Source organism: Lasioglossum baleicum, chromosome 18 (assembly GCF_051020765.1).
Source record: "Lasioglossum baleicum chromosome 18, iyLasBale1, whole genome shotgun sequence".
Classification (NCBI taxonomy): domain Eukaryota; kingdom Metazoa; phylum Arthropoda; class Insecta; order Hymenoptera; family Halictidae; genus Lasioglossum; species Lasioglossum baleicum.
The window spans coordinates 2,048,321-2,055,478 of NC_134946.1; positions in this window are offsets into that span (position 1 = coordinate 2,048,321).

The following is a 7,158-nucleotide window of genomic DNA, read 5'->3' on the forward strand; positions in this document are numbered from 1 at the left end:
GTACATCTTATTGAATCAACATATATTTTTTTTGTTTCGACAGGATTTTTTTCTCAGTGCACCGAACAGACAAACAGACAAACAAACAAGAAAGCGAGCTAATAAAAACGTGGTAAAAAGAGAGATACAAAGTTAAAAAAGAACAAGAACAAGAAATCAATAATAATTTACACGAAAGAGAAAAGATAATTACATAACAAATTAAGGGCAGAATGTAATATACAAGAATAATATATTCATATGTGCATCATATTAAAGATTTAATAAAGTTCGATGTTATAGATCAGGCATGGGCAGATTTTTGCTCGATCGAGGCATTCTCAAGGAATACCCCCACTCCTCCCGATCGCGCGTCTCGCTCCCCGTAGCGGCCGTAGAGCTTGGAGCACTATAGTGTCTGTTGCAGATTACAGTAAATTCTCTATAAACGCGAAAATCTTTCAACGATAAACGCGAAAAAAATATCCCCTCCAAACTAAAATACACTGATTCGGCTCGGTATATCGGTGTGAACCACTACTAACGCGACGCGGAGAGTCGCAGTCGTCGGCACAGTTCAAACGCCCGAGAGTCATCATAACGTTACACCAACAGTCAAACTTCTTCATTTTCCATGATTCTGTTATGGTCTCACTACCTTATTTCTGGCATTTTTCTGATTAAAATGATACCAAACACGATATAATTTGAAGAGAATTTAGTGGTTTATTTGACGGTATGTACATATGAAGTAGAGATCACGAGTCTGAACGTGTATTGAAAATTCACGTGTACACGTGTATCGAATATACAGGGTGTCCCAAAACCCCTTCGACTCCGGGAAATGGGAGGTTCCTTAGGTCATTTGAAGCAACATTTTCCTTTGCACCAATGTCAGCCGGGGCTTTGTTTAGGAGTTATTAACGAAAAACACGGACCAATCAGAGCGCGACCTAGACGCGCGATGGCACGTTCAGCCAGGCGCTCCGGGAGACGAGCGTGGTGTAACGCCGCGATGCCGTAACGAACAAGAGTTTCTCGAGATTATGTGAATCCTCCCCGATTTGGATGAGCTTTGGATATGTTGTCAAGACCATGATTCTGAACAACATTTCCCTTTACAGTTTTTGTCAGCCGGCTTTAGTTTACGCGATAAATGTAAAAACTTGTAATTGTAAATCGATCGATTGTACTATCTTCTACCCGATTTGGATGAACTTTGAATATGTTGTCAAGACCATGATTCTGAACAACATTTCCTTTAGACTTTTTGACGGTCGCGGAAGAACTTTACTTGTCAATTCATATGGGTGGATCTTTTTACCCGACTTACGGCAACGTTACCCGAACGAGAGAAGGAGCAGAAACTGATTGTATTGAAAACTCACTTATTCAGCCGTAAATCCATTTGCTGCTTCGAAATGTTTGTCACTGGGTCACTCGGTGACGAACTGTACAGATGTCTTCAGGTATACGACAGTACCGAAAGCTAAGGGACGTACGGTCAGGTCGACGAACTGCACAGCCGGTGGTAGAAGGCCTAAGGGATGCGCGGTCAAGTCGACGATCCAGAATTTCACTTTCACTTTCGATTCGATAAATAATTCGTATGTTTATTTCACACAGATGCCTTGAAATTTTTCCACACTCACAATAACTGTTCACATTTGTCAACACATAGTTATGCACTAATAATAATTGCCATATCCCTTGTCCTGCTGCACAAATTACAACAATCAGGTAATGCAATCACTAGACTGCGGATTTCATGCATTTGTAGCAAACATGAGTAGGTGCATTTTAAGACACTAGAGAGATTAAAATAATTTCAAAACACCAATGTATTATTTTCAACTTCTTAAAATGATCACAATCATAAAGATCCGCAGTCTAGTGATTAGATTAAATAATCGTTTAATTAGTTTAAGCAATTATTATTAGTACATAACTATGTGTTGACAAATGTGAACAGTGATTGTGAGTGTGGAAAAATTTCAAGGCATCTGTGTGAAATAAACATACGAATTATTTATCGATTCGAAAATGAAAGTGAAATTCTGGATCGTCGACTTGACCGCGCATCCTTTAGGCCTTCTACCACCGGCTGTGCACTTCGTCGACCTGGCCGTACGTCCCTTAGCTTTCGGTACTGTCGTATACCTGAAGACATCTGTGCAGTTCGTCACCGAGTGACCCAGCGACACACATTTCGAAGCAGCAAATGGATTTACGGCTGAATAAGTGAGTTTTTAATACAATCAGTTTCTGCTTCTTCCCTCGTTCGGGTAACGTTGCCGTAAGTCGGGTTTGAGATCCACCCATATGAATTGACAAGTAAAGTTCTTCCGACCGACAAAAACTGTAAAGGGTAATGTTGTTCAGAATCATGGTCTTGACAACATATCCAAAGCTCATCCAAATCGGGTAAAAGATAGTACATCGATCGATTTACAATTACAAGTTTTTACAATTATGTATGTCGTAAACTAAAGCCGGCCGACAAAAACTGTAAAGGGAAATGTTGTTCAGAATCATGGTCTTGACAACATATCCAAAGCTCATCCAAATCGGGGAGGATTCACATAATCTCGAGAAACTCTTGTTCGTTACGGCATCGCGGCGTTACACCACGCTCGTCTCCCGGCGCGCCGGACTGAACGTGCCATCGCGCGTCTAGATCGCGCTCTGATTGGTCCGTGTTTTTCGTTAATAACTCCTAAACAAAGCCCCGGCTGACATTGGTGCAAAGGAAAATGTTGCTTCAAATGACCTAAGGAACCTCCCATTTCCCGGAGTCGAAGGGGTTTTGGGACACCCTGTATACACGTGTTTGAGTTCGTGTATAGTTTACTACACGTGTACTGTTGTGAGCTGACGAGAAGATCCCCGGGGGGCACAGAGGCAAGAGGGGTCTCCAGCTAGCGCCGCCTACCCCCACCTCTGACGGTCCCGTACTCGCCGCGTGACCACGCCCTTTCAACTGCTACGTCACACGACGAATAGTAGTAGGATTCCCGTATTTACAGAGGGCTACGATGTTTCACGACTTACAGCCAATATTCAATGCCGTGAATACGAGGATCCTATTGCAGTCATGAAAAGTGACAATTTACACAAGGAGAATGCAAAGCCTTCGCGTCACAGATTTAGTTGAGACTTTACAGAGTTACAGATCTCGTGCCCCTGATTACGAATATACCCCATTATAGAGGCAACTATTATAACAATATCAATAAAAAACAACAACAACAATAAAAATAACAAGACTGAGAGATATATGAAAAACGCAAGGGAGATGTAGACTGCACGTTGATCGATCGAAACTGAAGAAACCAATTTTCATAAGAAGAAAGTTCGGAGGAAAACCTGACGATTGTATATTCATTACATTGTATATTCCTTAAATATACAATGAACGAAACCAATCCATAGGTTTCAACGAGTAGACTAAACAAACCGTTAGGGTGCGCCTACAGTGCATTCTACGACCGACAGACATGGTGACGTCAGAGCCGTCTGGCAGACATTTCAAATGTGTGGGTAGGCCCAGGTAGGCCTGTCTGTGAGGCCCTTCTAGTTTCGTCCTACATCAACCGACAGGACGGCCCTCGCGCCATATATTTCGGTGCAGCGTTCACTTCAAATAATTTTCATGTCGCCAATTTTGAAGTATCCGTATTTTTAAAAACGGGTCCGTAAAGAGGACACTTGGGGCTATATTATCATTATTTTTATTTTTTTTATTTTCTGGTGCTTTCATAGCAATGCACCTCTTTAAAACAATTGCAAAATAAACTATGAAAACAAATATTTTCTGAACTGAAATAATTTTTATTAAATACTCTGATGGTTTCACTATGAGTACCCAAAACTAAGTTTCATCAATTTGCTAGTTTAGCCGTTATAATTTAATTAAAAACTTGTGACACACACCTCATATTACACGTTCGTAAAACCAACAGTTTTCAAGATTTCAAAGAATTCTTTGAGATACGTCTATATTTTGCTAAAGACTGCAACATATTCAAATTTGAACAAAATTCGAAACAGTAGTCCTATCTCGCATGGAAAGATTCATGTGCACTAATTGTATACATATAGATTAACTCTCATGGAAGTATGGATACTCGAAAATAATTAAAAATTAAAACAATTAGAAGAAACTGCGATTTACATAGATCAATCGTAAGCAAAAAAATTCAAATTGCAATTTTTGAGAGAAAACCTCTCTTAAATCCATTTAGTTCGTTATTACTTTATTGTCGGAGCCACGAAGAAAGACTCAGACATCTCCCTATACCTCAATAGCAATTATGTGCTATAAACCTTGCAGACCTCCACGGTCAGTTTTGGGCTGCAGCTAATCATCTTGGGGTTTCCCGTCAAACCCGCACACCATGTGCAGTGACTCTTTTATCTATCTTCCACCTGGAAGACACTTTTGGCCAAGTTGAGATGGGACACCTTTCATGTAGTGAAAAAACATTTTCAATTTGTTTATGTCCAACAAGTAGTCCAATACAATGCCCGTACTAAGCGATAGCGGAACAGCAGTGGGTTCAAAGTTGTGCAGAATTACAATTTAATTACTCGAGGAATCGAAATTATTAGGCCGAAAAGAAAATTCTTGCGGTTTTAATTAAAATCAAAATAACAAAAACCGTAAGGACTTTCTCTCCGACCTAATACAAACTAATTGATTACATTGTAATTCAGTCATATTGTAATTTATAATACATATCTTCATTCAATTAAAGTACAATGTAATTCGTAATTGCAATTGGAGTACAACTATAAAATAGCGGTACGTATTCTGAAGGAGGACGAGGAATAGAAACTACACCGCATGGCCAGCAAACAAGAGCATATGAAAGAAAAACATAAAAATATATCCGCACTTCTTCAAAGTTCTGGACTATAATTTGGAGAGCTGTATTTTAATGTAATATGTAATTCAGTGATGACGTAGATGAATTACTATACATATAATTGAAATACAATGTAATTCAATTGTGTAATTGAATTAGCAAAACTCTGAGTGGGTTAAGATATTACACCGTTACCGCCCACTACTACGCGATTGTCGGGGGTGGCAAGGTGCCACCTCGTATGGGTCCGAACTGGTGACATTGTATTGATGCGAGCGTGAGAAGAAGGTTACCAGGCAGGACTACGGTGACGTGTCTCTAGGAACGAATGAGCGGCCGATTGGATCTTGAGCGGAGGAGGCAGACCTCGTTTCACACGCATTTTCGGCTGTCGACGAAATATTGGCTACAGCGGCCACATATACCATGTAGCGTGCAACCTCGAAGTCAAAGCATTGGGACTACGGGTGCGGCTGTGGTGGGGATAGGCAAACCTAGCGATCATAGGCTCGATTTGTTTATGTGCCGTTTCTGGGGCTGTTCTCTATGGAGAGGTTTATGACAGGTCATTACTATTGAGCTGGAAGTCGACACTTTCTCGGACAACACGTGTTGACTTGTGTTAACTTAAAAATTACTTTACAGTAAAACATTATGAATAGGACGCGCTAAAAACAGCTTTCTGAAAAATAGCTTCGCTGTCGATCGCCCAATAATGACCCGACCATTTGCATGCCCAATGTTTTATAGCCGCTACGCTATCGTACGTCGCACAGTGGTGCAAAATCCCCAAGACATGGCAATAACACTGTCCAACAAATTTCAACTTTTTAAAAGTATTTCGATTCCCACTATGCGATTCTTGTAGAGTTTTCGGCGCTGATTCCGAATCTGGTTTTAATTTTTTTCCTATACGTCCAGTTTTTGAGAAAATGGAGTTTAAAAAAAAGACATATTTTTCAACTTTAAACAAATATTGCGATGTTATTATAAAAGATATTGAATTGTTCTTTACAGCAAAAGATTCTGTAGACTTTCCCGAATACAGTGATATCCAATATTAATACATTATGATTGTTTAAACATGTTTAAACAATGATTAAAGACGGAGATGCACCACTTTTGCACCAATTTTTGCGGATATTTTCGAATTTATCTCAAAAAATAAGGGTCCAGCGAAAAATTGAACTATACCACGCGAAAAAGCAGACTTTTATCTTGAGAAACCCCCCTGTGAAGTTTGCATGTTCAGCGTTTTTTTCGAACCAGAAAGCAAAATATCTTCGCGCGACATGAGTTTCCGCCAGTGGCGCTCGGGACGGGATACGGCGCAGCGACGGCATACGGAGCGCCGAACGTCCGTTCTGGTGGTGAGCGCCACTGGTGACAACTCATGTCGGGGGCGAAGATATTTTGCTATCTGGTTCGAAGAAAACGTCGACCATGCAAACTTCACACTGGGGTTTCTCAAGATAAAAGTCTGCTCTTTCGCGTGGTATAGTTCAATTTTTCGCTGGACCCTTATTTTTTGAGATAAATTCGAAAATATCCGCAAAAATTGGTGCAAAAGTGGTGCATCTCCGTCTTTAATCATTGTTTAAACATGTTTAAACAATCATAATGTATTAATATTGGATATCACTGTATTCGGGAAAGTCTACAGAATCTTTTGCTGTAAAGAACAATTCAATATCTTTTATAATAACATCGCAATATTTGTTTAAAGTTGAAAAATATGTCTTTTTTTTAAACTCCATTTTCTCAAAAACTGGACGTATAGGAAAAAAATTAAAACCAGATTCGGAATCAGCGCCGAAAACTCTACAAGAATCGCATAGTGGGAATCGAAATACTTTTTGGCTGTTGGACAGTGTAATTCGTTTATAATGTCATTTTTAAAAATCTATGTGTATTGAAATACATTACAGTATTAATGCATCGATCATAGATTGTAATAGAACCTAACCCAAACACTGACATTGGAAAGAACTGTGACATACATTTCAAGGAAAAAATTTTGTCTCATTTTTTTGTTGTTTTTGTGTATATGCACTCCTTGATTTTCGAACGTTTCATAGTGTAGATATTATTCAGTGCGGTGAGTACATTACTTTAAATTATAAAAAATATAAAGCTAATTATTAATTTTTTTGTATGTTATTGAGTCTCCGAGTCCCACCGATTTTTATTTGGTTATAATCCAAAAGTTCGCGACTTTTTGTGACTTTCCGACAAAATAAAGTCACGATGGTTTTGGAAAGAGCGAGGTAAACGATTATTTCGAATCCACATTTATTAAGATTAAGATTTT